Here is a 19,650-nt window from a genome sequence, read left to right on the forward strand (position 1 = left end):
AACTTCATACCCTTTAGCTATCACATCCTCAAGACCCCATTATTCCCCGCTCAGCCCTAGGCAACCAGTAATCTACTTTCTCTCTAGATTGCCTGTCTTGAAGATTTCATATAAATGGAATCATAAATATATGGCCTTTTGTGACTGGCTTCTTTCACTTCATGTAATGTTTTCAAGACTCATCCACACTGTAGCATTTGTCAACACTGCATTCATTTTTTTGCCCAAAAATATTTCATTGTATAGGTATCCCATATTTTCTTTATTCACTCATCAGCTGATGACCCTTTGAGTTGTTTCTAATTTTTGGTTATTAAGAATAATGCTGCTTTGAACATTCATGTACAAGTTTTTGTGTGGACATGTGTTTTTATTTCTCTTGGGTAGAACTGCTAGCCATGAAATTGCTGGGTTAACCTTTTCCAAAGCAGCTGCTTCATTTTACATTCCCGCCAGCAACATTTGAGGGTTCCAATTTCTTCACATCCTCACTGACACGTGTTAGAATCCATCTATTTGATTACAGCCATTCTGGTGAGTATCTCATTTTTATTTTCATCTCCCTAATGACTCATAGTTTTTAGCATCTTTTCATGTGCTTATCTTTTCATGTGTTTATCAGCTATTTGTATATTTTATTTAGAGAAATGTCTGTTTGAATCCTTAGCCCATTTTCAAATTGAGTTATAGGTTTTTTTATTGTTGAGTTGTAAGAGTTCTTTCTTATATTTGGGGATTTTTCTTCTCTTTTCTTTTCTTTTTTTTTTTCCCCAAGATGGAGTCTCCTCTGTCATCTAGGCTGGAGTGCAGTGGTGTGATCTCTGACTTCTGGGTTCAAGCAATTCTCCTGCCTCAGCCTCCCTAGTAGCTGGGTCTGCAGGCATATGTCACCACACCCAACTAATTGTTGTAGTTTTAGTAGAGACAGGGTTTGCCATGTTGGCCAGGCTGGTCTAGAACTCCTGACCTCAGGTGCTCCGCCCACCTTGGCCCCCCAAAGTTCTGGGATTACAGGTGTGAGCCACGTCTGTTATTTTGAATATAAATTTCTTATTGGATATGTGATTTGCAAAATTTTTCTCCCATTCTGTGGGTTTTCACTCTTGATTTGTCCTTTGAAGCACAAAACTTTTTAATTTTAATGAAGTTCAAATTTTCCTTTTTTTTTTTTTTTTTTTTTGAGACGGAGTTTCTTTCACTCTTGTTACCCAGTGCAATGGCGTGATCTCGGCTCACCGCAACCTCCGCCTCCTGGGTTCAGGCAATTCTCCTGCCTCAGCATCCTGAGTAGCTGGGATTACAGGCACGCGCCACCATGCCCAGCTAATTTTTTGTATTTTTAGTAGAGGCGGGGTTTCACCATGTTGACCAGGATGGTCTCGATCTCTTGACCTCGTGATCCACCGGCTTCGGCCTCCCAAAGTGCTGAGATTACAGGTGTGAGCCACCACGCCCGGCTGAATTTCAATTTTTCTATTTTTTTTTTTCTGACATTTGTGCTTTGGTATCATACATAAGAAAGCACTGCCTAACCCAAGGTCATAAAGATTTACCACTATGCATTCTTCCAAGAGTTATAAACTGTTAGCTCTTACATTTAGGTCTATGATTGATTTTGAGTTAATTTTTGCGAATGGTTTGACATAGGGATCCAATTTTATTCCCATGCCCATGAATATTCAGTTATCTCAGCACTATTTGTTGAAAAGAATATTATTTCCCCATTAAATTGTTTCATCCCCTCACAAAATCAACTGACCATAAACATGAGGTATGTGGACCCACCATTTTTTAAATTAAGCTATATCCTATTCTTCTGCCACTACTAATTAAAAGCTTTTTGTCTTTAATTATGGATTCAAAGACTTGTGCCAATAATTAAGTTGGAGGCAATGAAATTTGAAGCACAAAGTGTCCCTAAAATTAAAGTAACCTCAAGGACCTGAGAGAAGCTCTCAGAGGGTACAAGGCAATGGGCTTCCACTGCTGCAGGCCTGTGCTTGGACACTCCTGAGGTTAGGGAATCGCAGGTCACCCATTCTTCGGAGCTGGCTGCCTCTGCTCAGCAGGTTTTCTCTCTCCAGGGAGTCCCACTGAAACCTTTCTTTCTTCTTCTGCTTCAAAACAAACCCCACCCCATCCAAATCTTACTCTCTCCCTTATCCCAAAATTCATATTTTGAGTTTCTTAGCATATGAGGTGGTTTTCAGTAGGGTGTAATTCATTTTTTCAACACATATTTATTGCACATCTGCTCTGTTCTTGATTTTGTTCTTGGCTCGGGAATACAGAAACAAAACAGAAAATACTTTGCTCTCAAAGAATGTATATTTTAGTAGCACAAATTAGCAAAAAAACTAAAACAAACAAACAAAAAATCTCAAGTAATGTAATAAGTAAATAAATTCCAGATAGTGATTAATGCCCTAATAAAAATAAAAAGGGATAGCAGAATTGCAAGTGAAAGAGGGGTCCTATTTTAGGTAGGCTTATTAAGGGAGCTTTGCCAAGAGGGTGGTTGGTATTTGAAAACTGAGAAGTGAGCCATGTGAAGATCTGAGAGGAGAGTAATCCAGGCAGAGGTAGCAGCAAGTACAAAGGCTCCAAGGAGGGTATGCGGAGCGGCAAGAAAACGAATGTGGCTGGAGCAGAGTGAATGAGGGAGAAAGGGGCAAGGGGTGACGGTAAAAGAAGAAGCCGAAGGCGAGATCATGCAAACTTTGTAGACATGGATTAGGAGTTTAGATTTTGTTCTAAATGTGAGAAAAAGCCCTTGAAGAATTCTAAGCAAGGGAGTGATATGATCTGATTTCCACTTTAAAAAGAGTACTCTGAGAGAAGAAAACAGATTAAAATCTTTGTGACCTTGAATTAGGCAAAAATGTCTTAGATACAATACATAAAAGCTTGATCCATAGAAGAAAAAAATATAAAAATTGGATTTCATAAAAATCAAGAATTTCTCTTTTCTTTCTGAGAAACATTATTTAGAGGATTAAAAGACCAGGCACCATCGGTTAGGCATGTAAGGAGCTTGGAAGTCGTCACTCCATCCAAACAAGTAAAAAGCTGAACAAACTGAAAAATGAATGAAATAAAAAAACCAATGAGAAGGAACCAGTATGAGGAAGGACAACTTAAAATGTAATTGACAAATTGCTGGAGGCTTAGTGTGGACAAGTCTCTGAGTCAAAAACTCCAGGGGATACCGTCAATGGGGTGTAGGACACTTTTGTGAGTTTTACCTCCAGGAGCTTGACGAGATTCTCACAGTGAATATTGGACAAAAATTCCCTCATTCTTCTGGCAGGGGTGGGAAAAAATGAATCATTTTGAAAATACACCAAAGCATGCTGTACTTCTTAGCAAGGTCTGCCTTCAGGACCTTGTTAAGGACCCCTAACCTGCTGGGGTTTAATCAGAATTGTCCTGGGGGGAGGGAAATACTCAGCTTCAGCCCGCTCTAACCATTCTGTCCAACTAAAGCAGGGAAGAACACACTAACAAACACTTGTAAAGTTCACAGTCAGTCCAAGGGCACAGGCTCACCTAAACACCTAATCTTAGGACTACAGATAAGTAAGCAGTCCCCTACTATTTATGGGGAACTTCCTTTCCCCTCACACCTTAGGACTACATCACTAAAGGTCTATTTATCACAGTTCCTTTTACATGGCACATCATGTCTAGCTATCAAGATAAAATTATAAGGCCATGCCTGTAATCTCAGCACCTCAGGAGGCCAAGGTGGGCAGATCACTTGAGCTCAGGAGTTCGAGACCAGCCTGGCCAACATGGTGAAATCCTATCTATACTAAAAACACAAAAATTTAGCCAGATGTAGTGGCTCATGCCTGTAGTCCCAGCTATTTGGGAGGCTGAGGCAGGAGAGTAGCTTGAACTTGGGAGGTGGAAATTGCAGTGAGCCTAGATCATGCCACTGTATTCCTGCCTGGGAAACAGAGCAAGACTCCATCTCCAAAAAAAAAAAAAAAAAAAAGATAAAATTACAAGGCATACTAAAAAAGCACAGTCTGAAGAAACAGAGCAAGCATCAGAACCAGACAGATATAAAAGAGATGTTGGAATTATCACAGTGAGAATTTAACACAAATATGATACATAGGCTAAGAACTCTAATGGATAAAGTAGATAGCATGCAAGGACAGACAGGAAATGTAAGCAGAGAGAGGGCAATATTAACAAAGAATTAAAAATAAATGCTGGAGATAAAAAAAACCACTGTAACAGAAATGAAAAATGTCTTTCATAGACTTATTAGTAGACTGCATATGGCTGAGGAAAATCTCTGAGCTTGAGGTCATTTCAATGCAGTTTTGAGTGGGGCAACTACAAAAGGGTTAATGTATGCATAATAAGAATACTAGAAGGATTAACAAAAAGATATATTTGAAGCAATATTGACTGAAAATTTTTTCCAAATTAATGTCAGACACCACAGATCCAGGAAACTCAGAGAACACCAATCAGGATAAGTGCCAAAAAACCAACACCTAGGCATACCATATTGAAACCTTAGAAAATCTAATATGAATTTTTAAATTTCAAACAAAGCCAGAAGAAATAAACACCCAACCTATATAGAAGCAAAGATAATAATTATATCTGACTTTTCCTCAGAAACCATAAAAGAAAAAAGAGAGTAAAGTGAAATATTTAAACTATTGAGAGGAAAAAATCAAACTAGAATTCTGTCCCCTGTGAAATGATCCTTCAAAAGTGAAGAAAAAAAATAAAGATTTTTCATACAAATGAAAATTAAGGGAATTTGTTGCCAGTTGACCTGTTCTGCAAGAAATATTAAAAGAAGTTATTCAGTGTGAAGGAAAATGGTATAAGTCAGAAGTTCAGGTCTGCAAAAAGAAAGAAAGCGCATCAAAGAAGAAATACATGAAGGTTAAATTAAAACTTTTATTTTTCTTATTTTTAATTGATCTAACAACCATTTGTCCAAAGAACAACATCAATAATGTATTCAAGTATAGATGCATGCGCGCGCGCGTGTGTGTGTGTGTGTGTGTGTGTGTGTTGATGCTTATATATAAATGAAATGAATGATAGTAATGATACAAAAAACAGGAAGAAGGAATTCGGATTATTTTGTTATAAACTACTCACACCATCCATGAAGCAGTATACTTTTATTTGCAGGTGGATTTAGAGTAGTGATAAATTAATATTGCAAACTCTAGGGCAAACACTAAACAAGTAAAAAGAAGTATAACTGACATGCTAAGAAAGGAGAGAAAGTGAAATCATTTTATAAAATGCTTGATTGTAAACACAAAAGACAAAAGTAGGAACAGGGAAAAGGGCAACAAGTAAAAAACAGTAACTAATACGGCAAATCTTAATCCAACTACACCAATGATCACTTTGAAGATCAGTGATATAAATATACCAATTAAACGACAGAGATGTCTGTGTGGGTCAAAAAACAAGATCCAACTATAGGATGTCTACAAGAAATCCACTTTAAATATAAAGACACATACAGATTAAAAGTAAACGGGTGACCAAATATTTAAGGAAGAAATTATACTAATTCTTTACAATCTTTTTCAGAAGACAGAAGCAGACGGAAGACTGTGAAGCTAGTATCACCCTAAACCAAAATCAGAAAAGACGTTACAAGAAAACTGCAAACCAGTATCTCTCATGAACACAGATACAAAAATTCTTAACAAAATATTAGCAAATCAAATGTAGAAAAAGAATTATACACTATGACCAGGTGGAATTTAACTCAGGTGTGCAAAGATGATTCAACATTAAAAAAATCAACTAATATAATCTATCATCTCAACAAGATAAAGAATAAAACTAACATTATCATATCAATAGATATAGAAAAAGCATTAGATCAAATCCAACACCCATTCACCCTTGACAGGGACTATTTAAAAAAAAAAACAACCCTACAGCTAACATCATACTTAATGGTGAGAAAATAAAGCTTTCCCACTAAGATCAGGATCAATACAAAGATGTCCCCTCATCTACCATTGGTTCCCTTCCTTCCTTCCTTCCCTCCTTCCTTCTTTCCTTCCTTCCTTCTTTTTACTTTCTTCTTTCTCTTTCTTTCTTTCTCTCTCTTTTTCTTTCCCTCCCTCCCTCCCTCCCTTCCTTCCTTTCTTCTTTCTTTTTTTTTCACAGGGTCTTGTTCTGTAATCCAGGCAAAAGTGCAGTGGTGTGAACATGGTTCACTGGAGCTTTGACCTCCTGGACTCAAGTGATCCTTCCATCTCAGCCTCGTGAATAGCTAGGACCACAGGTACACAACACCATACCCAGCTAATTTTAAAAAGGTTTTTTTTTTTGGAAAGATAGGTCTCCTATGCCCAGGACAGTCTTGAACTCCTGGGCTCAAGTGATCCTCCTGTCTCAGCCTCCCAAAATGCTGGAATTACAGGCATGAACTACTGCACCTAGCCATACTACTCCTTTTCAACATCATACTGGAAGTCCTAGCTAATGGAATAAGACAAGGAAAGCAAATTAAAAGTGGAGTGATAGGAAGGAAGAAATAAAACTGTCTTTGTTGTAAATGACATGATTGTCTATGTAGAAAATCTGAAATAATTGCCCCCAAACTCTTGGAATTAGCCAGGTGTGGTGCCTCATGCCTGTAGTCCCAGCTACTTGGGAGGCTGAGGTGGGAGGATTACTTGAGCCCAGGAGTTTGAGGCCAGCCTGGGCAACACAATTAGACTTTACCTCTTAAAACAAACAAAAACTCCCGGAACTTTTTCTGCAATTATAACAAGGTTGCAGGGTATAAGTTTAATACACAAAAGGCAATCTTTCCCTCTATACTGGCAAATAAGTGGAATTTGAAAATAAAAACACAGTACCATTTACATCAGCACCCAAAAAATGCAACAATCAGGTATAAATCTAATGAAACATATACAAACTTTATATGAGGAAAACTGCAAAACCTTGTTGAAAGAAATCAAAGAACTAAATAAATAGTCCATGTTAAGGGATAAGAAGACTCAATATCGTCAAGATGTCAGTTTTTGCTAACTTGATCTATAAATTCATTGCAATCCTAATTTGTCATGGACAAAGTAGCAAAGGAAATGTAATGGAAAAAAATGATAATCTTATCAACAAATGGTGTTGGAATAACTGGACATCAACATGCAAAATGATGTATCTAGACAAAGACCTTATACCCTACACAAAAATTAACTCAAAATGGATCACAGATCTAAACATAAAACACAAAACTATAAATTTCTAGAAGATAACATATGAGAAAATCTGATGACTTTGGGTTTGGAAATAACTTTTTAGATAAAACATCAAAGTCATAATCCAAGAAAGAACCAATAAGCTGGACTTCACTCATATTAAAATTTTTTACTCTGTGAAAAATGCTGTCAAGGAAAGGAAAAGCCAAGCCACAGATGGGGAGAAAATATTTGCAAAATATGTGTCTGATAAAGGGCTGTAATCCAAAATACAAAAATAACTCTTAAAAAGCAACGATAAGAAAACAACCCAATTTAAAACTAGGCCAAAGATCTTAAAAACAACCCACAAAAGAAGATACACAGGAGGCAAATAAGCATGTGAAAATCTCAGCATCATACCTCATCAGGAAATGCAAATTAAAAAGAGACACCACTACACAACTATTAGAATGGCCAAAACCCAGAACACTGATAACACCAAATGCTGAGGAGGATGTGGAGCAACAGAAACGCTCATTCTTTGCTGGCTGGAATGCAAAATGTTTCAGCCACTTTGGAAGACAGTTTGGCAGTTTCTTACAAAACTCAACATACTCTTAACATACAATCCAGCACTCACACTCCTTGGTATTTACCCAAGTGATTTAAAAAAAAAAAAAAATCCTGTCCACACAAAACCTGCACACAGGTGTTGATTTATTCATAGTTGCCAAAATTCAGAAGCAACCAAGATGTCCTTGGGTAGATGAATGGATGAATAAACATCCAGACAATGGGATATTATTCAGCACTAGAAGGAAATGAGATAACAAACCATGAAAAGACATGGAGGAAAGTTAAGTGCATGTTACTGCGTGAAAGAAGCCATCTGGAAGGCTATCTGCTGTATAATTCCAACTATGTGACATTTTGGAAAAGGCAAAATTATGGAGACAGTAAAAGGACTACTGGTGGCTAGGGGTTGGTGGGGAAGGAGGGGCCGAGAGGATTTTTAGGGCAGTGGAATACTTTATATGACACTATAATGGCAGATACATGCCATTGGATCTTCGTCCAATTCCATAGAATGTAAGACACCAAGAGTGAGCCCTAATGTAAACTCAAGATGTGTTGAGAGGGAGAATGATGTGTCAGTGTAGACTGATCAGTTGTAGCAAATGCACCATTACAGTGGAAGGTGCGGAAATGCACTGGGAGAGGCTATGCATGTAAGGGGGAGGTTTATATGGGAAATCTCTATACCTTCCACTCATTTCGCTGTGCTAAAACTGTTCTAAAATATATTTTTTGAATACAAGGCATACACTGAGAGACTGAGAGAAAATATTTTCAAATCACATATCAAACAAAGGACATATATCCATTTCCTAAAAGAAACAAAAACAAAAACATAAAAACAACCTTTCTAAACTCAACAATTAGAAAATAATCAAATTAGAAAATAGTGGTCAGGCACAGTGGCTCTTGCCCATAATCTCAGCACTTTGGGAGGCCAAGGTGGGAGGGTCATTTGAGCCCAGGAGTTTGAGACTAGCCTGGATAATATAGTGAGACCTCATCTCTACAAAAAATTAAAAGACCAGCTGAGCATGATGACACATGCCTGTGGTCCCAGCTACTCAGGAGACTGAGGTAGGAGGATCACTTGAGCCTGGGAAGCACAGTGTGTCACTGTGTCACTGCACTCGAGCCTGGGTGACAGAGTGAGACCCCATCTCAAAAAATATAAATAAAAATATATTTTGCCATATATATATATATATATATATATATATATAGCAAAAGACTTGGATATTTCACTAAAGAAGGTATATGGATAGCAAAAAAATAATATGAGAAGGTGTTTGACATCATTAGTCATTAGTGAATTGCAAATTAAAAGCACAAACTCCTACACATCTTGTAGAACAGCTAAAATACAAAACAATGATAATATGAATGCTGGTGAGATTATGGAGAAACTGGATCTCTCATACAGTGTTGATGGGAATATAAAGTGGTACATCTACTTTGGAAAAAAGTTTGGCAATTTTTATAAAGTTAAACCTATACCTTAAAACCTTGATACCAGGCCAGGTATGATGGCTCATGCCTATAATCCCAGCACTTTGGGAGGCTGAGGCAGGCAGATCACCTGAGGCCAGGAGTTTGAGACCAGCCTGACCAAAATGGCAAAACCCCATCTCTACTAAAAACACAAAACTTAGCTGGGTGTGACGGCGCATGTCTGTAATCTCTGCTACTCGGGAGGCCAAAATACAAGAATCACCTGCACCCAGGAGGTGGAAGGTTGCAGTGAGCAAGGTCGTGCCACTGTACTCCAGCCTGGGCGACAGAGCGAGACCCTGTCTTAAAAAAACAAAAACAAAAAACCTTCTAGAGAAGCTGAACTCTTTTTCTTTAAAAAAAAAAAAAATACTTTTATGCCACTCTTGAGTATTTACCCTAAGAGAAATGAAAACGTATGTTCACTCAAAAACCTGTATATGAATGTTTACAGCAGTTCTATTTGTAATTATCAAACACTGGATAGTCCATTCTCACACTGCTATAAAGAACCACCCGATATTGGGTAATTTACCAAAAAAAGAAGTTTAAATGGCTCACAGTTCTGCAGACTGTGCAGGTGGCGTGGCTGCGGAGGCTTCAAGAAACTTTTAATCATGACGACGGCGGAGGGGAAGCAAGCACATCCCGAGTGGCTGGAGCAGGAGGAAGCGAGGGAAGGGGGAGGTGCCACACACTTTTAAACAACCAGATCTCGTGAGAACTCACTCACTATCACGAGAACAGCAAGGGGGAAATCTGCACCCATGATCCAATCAACACCTACTAGGCCCCTTCTCCAACACTGGGAATTACATTCTACATGAAATTTGGGCAGGGACACAAATCCAAACCACATCACAACCTAAACGTCCTTCACTGGTGAAGGGATATACAGACTGTGGTCTATCTATACCATAGAATACTGCTCAGTAAGAAAAAGGAAGGACAATTGAAAGGCATTCCAGCAGGAATGCATCTCAAATACATCATGATAAGTGAAAGAACCACAAAGACTCGTATTGTTAGATTCTGTTTATATAACATTCTGGAAAAGGCAGAACTCTAGTGATAGAAAATGAATCAGTGGGCCAGGCGCGGTGGCTCACGTCTGCACTTTGGGAGGCCAAGGCAGGCAGATCACCTGAGGCCAGGAGTTTGAGACCAGCCTGGCCAACATGGGAAAACCCTGTCTCTAGTAAAAATACAAAAATTAGCTGGGTGTGGTGCCACACACCTGTAATCCCAGCTGCTGGGGAGGCTGAGGCAGGAGAATCACTCGAACCCAGAAGGCAGAGTTTGCAGTGAGCCAGATCACACCACTGCACTCTAGCCCGGGTGACAGAGCAAGACACTGTCTCAAAAAAAAAAAAAAAAAAAACCACCACATTCATGTCACCTATGTTATTTCTACACTGGGCAGCATTGGCACCGACTACTAAGTGCATTTTCTTCATTAGTCCTCATATAAATGCAGATGAGACAAAAGTTATTTCCTCCATTTTACTCAGGACTTAATCTAGATGTATCCAGTCAAAGGCAAGTGCCTGTAAGCAGAACCTTTAACTTTGAACACCTATTTTGTGAGTGTTAAGTTGCAGTTCAAAACAGGGTGAAAAGCCTTGAAACTGTGAATCACTGTGAGCTACAATGAATGCCAGATTTGACTGGTCCTATGAAAGTGATGTATTGTACATATGCATATGTGCATGTGATTTGTAAGTATTTTCAGCCTACTGAAAACATTTTAAACATATGAAAATTAGCAGAAATAAAAATGAATAGATAGTAAGGGAAATAACATACTAGATTTGTGGCTTCGTGGAAATAAAGAGAAATTACTTAAACAAATCCAACATTCTGTGTAAATAAAAAGTTAAAGAGAAAAGTCAGCTCTAATTTATCCTGTGTTTGCATTTCTAGAGTCAAAAGCACTTTGTTTTTTGTTTTGTCTTGGAATTGGCTCCCTTATATAATGCATGTTAAAATGGTTGGAAAATTATGATTACCTAGTGCTAGCTGAAATTCTTGTCCCACAAAGACAACTCCCTCCTGGCTTCCTTTTTTTTTTTCCTCCATATTTTGGGCACTGTGAGCTAATGGTTGGAGCACAGGCAGGCAGGCAGTGTGGCTCTTCAAGAGAGAGAATTCCAGGGTTGGGCCTTTTAAGTTTGCAGCGATCATTAATTTACCAGGTCCTGCTGCCAGAGCCCCTTAAATACTCACTGTGGTCTCACACAGGGTGTGGGCAGCAGGAATTTTGCCACAGGCTAGGTTTTCACAGAAGCTCAATCTTGTTAAAGTGTAATTTGGGTGCTCAAGGAAGAAGAAAAAGTAAATCAAAACACTTTCAGAGACCTAGGCACAACACTAACACCTTTGCTTTGATTGCCTCATCCACAAAGGCAGAATGGCATTTATGTACATTCAGGAGCCTACCTTCTAGAGAAGGTTTTAAAGAAACATGCAGACACATTCTTATCCTACTTCCAGCAAATGTGCTGTTTTAGGTACCTAACAACTCCTCAATTTCCCAGTAAGTTATCTACGATGAAGTTCATAAACATGATTAGAAAGTTTCTTTGATAGGCCAGGTGTGGAGGTGCATACCTGTAATCCCAGAAATTTGGGAGGCTGAGGTGGGAGGATTGCTTGAGCCCAGGAGTTCAAGATCAGCCTGGGAAACATAGGGAGACCCTGTCTCTATTTTAAAAATATATACAAAGAAAAGTTTCTAGAGGAACCTCTTAGGAAGGAATGCATTCAAAAACGTAGTTTTTGCCACCTGGGTACTCTGAAAAATTGTTTAAATTGAGTTCCTTAGATGACTAATACTAAATAATATGAAGGGCATTTATAAAACAATTAGGGGAATATGTGAAATAATGCTAAAAGTCTGTTAGTCTTTAGGGTGCTAAGTAAACCTTGAGATTTTGACAACACCCCTCCCTATTTCTCAAATACTGTCCTTTCTTGCTGGTACTAGATTCCTTTTTTTTTTTTTTTGAGACAGAGTCTCACTCTGTAACCCAGGCTGGATGCAGTAGAGCTATCACAGCTCACTGCAGCCTCCACCTCCCAGGCTCAATCTCAGCCTCTCAGCCTCCCAAGCAGCAGGGATTACAGGCACACACCATCACGCCCAGCTAATTTTTTAAAAAAGTTCTGTAGAGACTGGGTCTCGTTATGCTGCCTAGGCTGATCTAGAAATCCTGGCCTCAAGCAACCCTCTCACCTCTGCCTTCCAAAGTGCTGGGATTATAGATGTGAGCCACTGCTCCCAGCCCATTTTTCCACCTTTAATCAATCAATTGATTAATATTTATAGAACATTTACAATATAACTGGCAGTGGAATAAGCAACAGGGAGGATCCAGAAGATATGGAATGCATGGTCCTTACGCTCAAGATGTTTATAATCTATTTAGGAAAACCTAAGATTCAAAACAGCAGCAAACACCATACACCTAGGCATTATATATTTTTACCCCTGTGCTTTACCAACGTAGTCATATTCTGAGGAAGGAAGTGGGTGGAGATCAGAGTGCTTAGGCAAATCTTTAGAAATCTCATCTTTTTCCTCAGGAGAAAAATGGGGCAAGAAAAATATAAAGAATGGAATCTTGAAGTCTGGAGCCTGGAGGACAACAATGTCGTCTCTCACTAAGCAGGCAATCTAGAATTATGTAACCAAGTTGAATGGGACAAGGCAAGTGAATTTATTAAGATGAGGTGCCTAAAACTGTGCTGTACAATATGGCAGCTGTTAGTCACATGTGGCTATTTAAATATAAATTAATTAAAGTTAGATAAAATTAAAATTTTAATTCTTCAGTCTCACTAGCCGCATGTAAGTGGTCAATTGCCATACGTGGCTAGTGGTACCATATTGGATAGTACAGATATAAAATGTTTCCATCATTACAGAAAGTTCTCTTGAACAATGGAGTTCTAGAACCACAGAAGTGTGGAGCAAAAGGCAGAAAGTCGTGGCTCAAAAAAATCCCCCAAGCCAACTGGCATGCTGGGGTTTCTGGCGTATACATGATTTCCATGACCACAAGTTGCGCAAAATCCAAAAGTGGTCTAATGAATTTAACAAGTATACACTGAGCACCTAGTAATACAAGGCTAGGTGATATGAGAGACACAAAAGTAAAGCAGGTTCGAGCCTCAAAGAACTTAACATGAAGAGAGGAAATAAAGGCCTGTACATGAATAACAATAGTGCAAAATAAAAAGTGAGAAGCATCCGAAGGGGTGCAATTAAAGCATGCAGGTGTTGAAAGAAAGGTCAGATTACTTCTGCTTGAAGGCTTCAAGAAGACTTCTTAGATAGGTATTATTTGAGCTAAACCTTGAAGCAAGCATCGGGGCGCGGTGGAAAAATCCCTGGGGACCAGTAGTCCAGAGATGATCTCTAGGCTCAGTTATGTCCTAATTAACTGTGTGACCTCAGGTAAGCCAGGCTCCAGGCCTCAGTCTCTTTATCAATTGGGTAACAGAAACAAAGAACTAAATTTCTAGGCAGAGAGATCAATAAAAGCAAAGCAATAAAAACAGGGATAGATTGGTATGTGTAGAGGAAATCATATAGTCGCATTAATAATGAAGCATAGCCATGGTACAACTATCTTATAACTTGTACCTGGGTGTTATATGATTCTTGCACAACCCAAAGCGTGTACACAAAAATGAAAAGTCAGCATCACACACACACACAAAAGCTAGGTTTTGGTCATGTTCTGATAGTTTAGATCAGATTTGAGAAGCAAAGCAGATAGAATGGAAGTGATTGTATTTGCATTTAAATATGGTTGTTAAGTGGAGCTGGAGAATAACTACTATTTTGGTTCCCTTTGGGAAAAGGCTGTCATTCATGAAATTATGAGCAAGTGCCACACTTCAGGAAACAATAAATAAAATTACAGGACATTTCTGAGGAGGAAGAAAAGCAAGTTAGAGCTTGAAGCTGAGAAATCACTATGGAACAGGTGGTTAAAGGATAAAGCTGACATGAAGAGTAAAGCCAAGAACATGGGAGTTAAAATAAAATGTAGATCGTATGTGGAATGTGGAGTCCCTTGTTAAGAAGCAAACAGAAAATAGTACATAAGTAAACTACCAACTCAGCAGGTTTGTTGCTCTCTGTCTCTGAAGCGAACATGAATATACATAGAGAAATATTTGCGTTTTGCAGCTGTACCAAAGCATCTGTCAGTAGATCCATTATCATTTTCTTGTGTATATATTTTTATATCCACATATAAACATTTGAGTAGGTAAAAACATATGCTCTATGTGTTCAAATATACTAAAATATTTACTTAATGGTTAGAATTTAAAGTTCCTAGTAATTGTTTTTTCTAACCCCACAGCCTCCTACTGGCTAAGGGCACATTTCTCAGTTCCTCCTTTATTTCTCTAAAATCCCGAAAATAAGATCCAGTATAGGTAGGTGCAGTGGCTCATGCCTGTAATCCCAGCACTTTGGGAGGCCAAGGCGGATGGATCACCTAAGGTCAGGAGTTTGAGACAAGCCTGGCCAACATGGTGAAACCCTATTTCTACTAAAACTACAAAAATTAGCCAGGCATGGTGGCGGGCTCCTGTAATCCCTGCTACTTGAGAGCCTGAGGCAGGAGAATCGCTTGAATCCAGGAGGCAGAGGTTGCCATGAGCAGAGATCACACCACTGCACTCGTACACTCCAGGCAACAGAGTAAGACTTTGTCTCAAAAAAACAAAACAAAACAAAAAAGATCCACTATAGCTAAGGGAAGACACATAGCTATTATAAATAGAGATATGTGATCACCTACCCATCCAAGTTTTAAAAATAGGCTTAAGTGCTATTCCCTCCAAGATACGTAGAATTTGCTTTAAAAATAAATATGGGTTGGGCATGATGGCTCACGCCCATAATCCCAGCACTTTGAGAGGCTGAGGTGGAAGGATGGCTTGAGGCCAGGAGTTCAAGACCAGTTAGGGCAACAAATAAGACCCATCCTCATCTCTCCAAAACCAATTTTTAAAAATTGGGTAGGCATGCTGGTACATGTCTGTAGTTCCAGCTTCTTGGAAGACTGAGGTAGGCAGATTGCATGAGCATGGGGGTTTGAGGCTTCAGTGAGTTATGATCGTACCACTGTACCCAGCCTGGGCAACAGAGTAAGACTCCATCTCAAACAACAAATAATAAATAAATAAATAAGTATTCTTTTTTATAGTGCAATGATCTGTGATTTTGTAAATGTGCAATGATTTTGTAAATGAGTGGGTGCGATTGTATCTTTTTATGATTCCTAATCTCATTTATTGGTGCTCTTTTGTTTCTTCATCAGTCTTATTAAATATTGGGTATTCACACTGGATATTTTTCTTAAAACTAACTTTCATTTGTATTTATTTACTCTATTTTATGACTTTGATTTCTATTGCAGCCTTTTCTGTCTTTATTTTTGCTGATGCCTTCTGTTATGGGTCAAATTGTGCCCCCTGCCCAAAGAGAGGTTGAGGTTCCAATCCGGTATTTCAGAATGTGACTTTATTTGTCAACAGGGTCATTGCAGATGCAATTAGCTAGTTGAGATAAGGTCATAATGGAGTAGGGTGAGCCTCTAATCCAACAAGTCTGGTGTCCTTAAAATAAGAGAGAAATACGGACACAGACATAGACCCAGAGGAAGACGATGTGAAGACAAACAGGGAAAACATCATGTAAAGACAGGCTTGGTGCACCTACCAGCCAAGGAACATCTGAAGCTGCCAGCAGTGGTGAGAGAGGCATGGAGTAATTCCTTTCCTAGCACTTTCAGAGGGAGCATGGCTCTGCCTATACAGATAATGATGGTTCAACTTATTTTTCAACTACACAATACTTTAAAAGCAATTCAGTAGAAACTATACTTCAAGTAACCATGTAACAATTCCACTTTTCACTTTCAGTACAGTATTCAACAAATTACAGGAGATATTGAAAAATAGGTTTTGTGTTAGATGGTTTTGTCCAATGGTAGGCTAACGTATGAGTTCTGAGCACATTTAAGGTAGGATAGACTAAGCTGTGATGTTTGGTAAGTTAGGTGTATTAAATACATTTTTTTTTTTTGAGGTGGGGTTTCACTCTTGTCGCCCAGGCTAGAGTGCAATGGCACAATCTTAGCTCACTATAACCTCTGCCTCCTGGGTTCATGCAATTCTCCTGCCTCAGCCTCCCGAGTAGCTGAGACCACAGGCGTGCACCACCACACCTGGCTGATTTTTGTATTTTTAGTAGAGACGTGTTTCACTATGTTGGCCAGGCTGGTCTCTGGTCTTGAACTCCTGACCTCAGGTGATCCACCTACCTCGGCCTCCCAAAGTGCTGGGATTATGGACATGAGCCACCTCGCCTGGCCTGATTTGGGATTTAAAAAAAAATCATTCTTACTTTCGGAGGCCCAGGTGGGCAGATCACTTGAGGTCAGGAGTTCGAGACCAACCTGACCAACAGAATGAAACTCCATCTCTACTAAAAATACAAAAATTAGCCAGGCGTGGTTGTGGGTGCCTGTAATCCCAGCTGCGTGGTTGTGGGTGCCTGTATTCCCAGCTACTTAAGAGGCTGAGGCAGGAGAATCGCTTGAATTTAGGAGGCATAGGTTGCAGTGAGCAGAGATCACACCGACTCACTCCAGCCTGGGCGACAGAGTGAGACAGTTTGAAAAAAAAATCCATTCTTATAACCTCTGTTTTATAGTCAATTTTTAACAGGTTTATGGTTGCTGAGGCTAATGATAATGTTTCAACTTATTTTTAACTTTCTTTTTTTCATTTTATGTTTATCATTCTTTGCTTATTTTTTCCCTTTTCCTTCCTTCTCTTGTGTTGAAAACATTTTTTATATTCCCTTTTTCTTCTGCTGTTACTTTAGGAGCCAGATATGGTATCTTCTTTAGCAGTTGTCCTTACGTGTTAACTTGCATACATAACTATTCCATATTCTAAGAACATCTAAACTATTAAATATTCCTTTTTTCCCTGATTTGATACTGATATTAGCCTATCAATTGATCTTCCCTCTCTCTTAACTGCTGTCTCACATTTTTTATCTCTTTGTCTCTCTGTCCTGTTTCTTAGGGAAAAGTCCTCAGCATCGTCTTCAAACCAGTAATTTTCTCTTTATTGCCAGCCTACAGCTTATCTCATCTATTATATTTTTATTTTAATGACTATATTATTTTTCATTTCCAATATTTCTAATTGTTCTTTTTACTATACATCCATTCTGATTTCATTTATGTTGGCTTTTTTTTTTAATAATGTCTTGCCTTTTAAAAAAATATATAAGTTGGCTGGGTGCGGTGGCTCATGCCTATAATTCCAACACTTTGGGAGGCTGAGGTGGGTTGATCACAAGATCAAGAGACAGAGACCATCCTGGCCAACATGATGAAACCCCTTCTCTACTAAAAATACAAAACAAACAAACAAACAAAAAATTAGCTGGGTGTGGTGGTGTGTGCCTGTAGTGCCAGCTACTCAGGAGGCTGAGGCAGGAGAATCACTTGAACCCAGGAGGTGGAGGTTGCAGTGAGCCGAGATGGTGCCACTGCACTCCAGCCTGGTGACAGAGACTATTTCAAAAAAAAAGAAAAAAAAAGCTTTTCCTGCATATGTCTTTCTGCACATTGTAAGCATATTTAAACCTTTTTTCAGATTGTTCTAGAAAATTAATTTCAAAAGGAGTAAATTTATGTTCTTATTTTTTTTGTTTGTTTGTTTTGGCTTCAAAGCATTGGATTTTGGTTGATGAGGTCATTTGGAGACTAGGCTTACATTCTCTGTCTCTCTCTTTCTCTTCTTTTCTCCACTCCCACTGTGCTTTCTCCACCCTGTCTAGTGGCTTTGCGATTCCCTTCATTTTGTACTTGCTCCCTGGGGTTCCAGTTCAGACCCGACTTACTAATGGTGATTCCAAGATCCAGCCCACAGTCATATTGAGGACAGCACAGATTTAGGCACCAAATGGACTGCCTTCTTTCCTAGTCACAAGGTTGTATCTGTGTCCTCCCTCTTGCCTAAATCCGCAGTTTGCTAAAAGCTGTAGCTTCCGGCAGAAATAGCTTCCATTTCTGCTTCCTTTCTGGAGTAGGAGAAGCCTGCCTTGCCTCCGGCTTCAAGCAGTGAGTCTGGCTTTCAGCCTCCCATCTCGGCATGGAACTCTCTTATTTTAATTTACTCGAGAAGAGCCAAAGTATAGCTAATATTGCCTGATTCAGATCCAGAGCCCCATAAGCAAGTGGCTTCTGCTCATCTCACAGCTTTGTATTTCTGTTTCAAATCTGAGCCACAGATGTGTTTACTTAATTTTTAAGCTTGATAAACTTTATCATTGCTAAGTGTTTGTAGTAAAGATATGTCAAAGAACAAACTTTTGGAGCCATATAGACTAGGTTTGCATGCCGACTTCTTCATAAATTGAAGACTTTGTAAGAAATTCAGTTCAATCTGTAGTTCACCTTTGGATGAGAACAGGATTTAGACCGTGACTATATGCCACAACTAAAATAATGTCAAAAGCACAATTATTTTAATATTTTATCTTAACACCTGATTGCCTAGTAATGAATTCGCTTGACTATTAAATGATCTAATTCCGTTGTCATAGTATTGAAAATATAAAACTTTCCACCTTTCAATTAATTTTTTTTTTTTTTTTGAGACGGAGTTTCGCTCTCGTTACCCAGGCTGGAGTGCAATGGCGCGATCTCGGCTCACTGCAACCTCCGCCTCCTGGGTTCAGGCAATTCTCCTGCCTCAGCCTCCTGAGTAGCTGAGATTACAGGCATGTACCACCACATCCAGCTAATTTTTGTATTTTCAGTAAAGACAGGGTTGTGCCATGATGGCAAGGCTGGTCTCGAACTCCTGGGCTCAAGTAATCTGCCTGCCTCGGCCTCCCAACGTGCTGGGATTATAGGTATGAGCCACCGTGCCCAGCCTCAGTTAATTTTCTTATCTACATTTTTATAGAATAGTAAACATTTTTCAAAAATAAAAAAGAGGAGGAAAATGTCATTTCTTAGTCCTTGGATTCTGGAATTTTCTAATGATTATTTTTACCAAGTAAATAAGCCTAGGAGTAAATGAAATGTGGTTTACTGCTGTGCTTCCTGAAATTCCTTGCAGCCAACACAGAATTATAGCATCTCAGAGTTGGAAGAAATTCTTCATATGACCACATTTTTTTTTCCTGTTGATCTGCATCAAATTTGTGAAGGTTAGTGACTAAAAGTCTAAGACTTTAGAGAGTCCTGTGGCAAAGGTAGAAGCCCACTTCAAAGGAAGTTCAGACACCCAGTTGGTTCTTCTGAAGAGAATTTATTTTCATAAAAAC

Source organism: Aotus nancymaae, unplaced genomic scaffold (genome assembly GCF_030222135.1).
Source record: "Aotus nancymaae isolate 86718 unplaced genomic scaffold, 86718_ANA_hifiasm-v0.15.2.pri h1tg000032l_0, whole genome shotgun sequence".
Taxonomy (NCBI): domain Eukaryota; kingdom Metazoa; phylum Chordata; class Mammalia; order Primates; family Aotidae; genus Aotus; species Aotus nancymaae.